General features: G+C 42.4%; 1 pseudogene across 1 annotated transcript; it reads right to left on the minus strand.

Annotated features, from left to right (window-relative positions):
• Positions 1 to 211: 211 nt before the first annotated feature.
• Positions 212 to 1124, minus strand: LOC148728519 (putative skeletal organic matrix protein 5; annotated as a pseudogene). Its single transcript, XR_015988622.1, has 2 exons — positions 1038 to 1124; positions 212 to 854 (listed from the first exon to the last, which is right to left on the minus strand). The product of XR_015988622.1 is annotated as a putative skeletal organic matrix protein 5 (transcript).
• Between the last annotated feature and the right edge of the window lie 52 nt (positions 1125 to 1176).

A 1176-nucleotide genomic window follows, 5' to 3' on the forward strand; every position in this document is an offset into this window, starting at 1 on the left:
CACCACTCCATGCCATAATTGACCACAAAACTGTACAAAATCTCGCTCTAAAATACTACTGACTTTGATTTAGGGACCGAAACACGGATTAAAAATTACGTGCAAGATTATTCTTGGCCTAGTTTTATTTGAATGGTCCCTTGACCGTTCCACGACGGTAGAGGAAAAAAAAAAATCTTAAAATGATAAAAGACGCAAAGAGAACAGAATCTTTCACCCAATAATCCATTTAATTATTATTTTCAACAATGAGACTTTTTAGCCTGCATTTTACTAAAAACTGAGCCTAGCAGCCAGTAGCTTAGCCTAGTCCCTAATGCTTGAAGTTCAACTATTTTTACTGAACAAAGATGTACCCCATGGCTTTGATGAATTTGTCACCATTATCTCCACCGTGCTTGGCCACGTCGCCACACGAGTTGGTTTGTCTGGATATCCAGCGGTACCAAACCCGATTCGAGAATCAGTGGACGTGCAGTCGTTTTCATTGTTACCCACGATTCCAATTCGTGCCTTAGCAGAATTGGCGTTCACACTCCGGACGTTGAAACCGTCCTTTTGGCAGTTGTTTTGCAGGGAAGCACCAATGATCAACTTCTTCCATTCGTCCCGACCCAGTGAGGTTTTGCGATATTTGCCATCTGCAATCAGTACGTACAGCGAGCTTGCCTTTCGGTTCAAAACAAAGAACTTGGTGACATCACCAACCTTCATACCGAGACAGATCTTGGTGAAGGGTGTGTTCCAGTAGGTTGGTAACTTAGTCTCTTGGTCATCCAAGCCAGTCTCTCCCCTTCAGGGAGGCCGTATTCTTTCTTGTTCGTCCAAAACGGTGAATCGAATTTAAATGTTTGCTACAAGAGAAAATAAGAGATTTAAGATTTTCGATAAAAACGGTTGCGTCCTTATCCTCACTTTAATGCAACTACAGCTATTGTAAACTGAACCTAACCATTTCTAACTTGAATGTTACTGTAATTTCCATCGAGGAGACAACCGAACTAACTGGGAGGTTAACATTACGACATTAACATTACCTTTGCACCGTTAATCTTCATTACCAACGTCCAACCTCCTCCTCCACAGTCGCCAAGACCTGCTCCATCCATGTTGCAGTAAACGGGCAGCTTCTTGCAACCGTTCAAGTCGACCGTATATGCCTTGTTCTTTTGACCT

Source organism: Stylophora pistillata, chromosome 6 (assembly GCF_964205215.1).
Source record: "Stylophora pistillata chromosome 6, jaStyPist1.2, whole genome shotgun sequence".
NCBI classification, from domain to species: Eukaryota; Metazoa; Cnidaria; class Anthozoa; order Scleractinia; family Pocilloporidae; genus Stylophora; species Stylophora pistillata.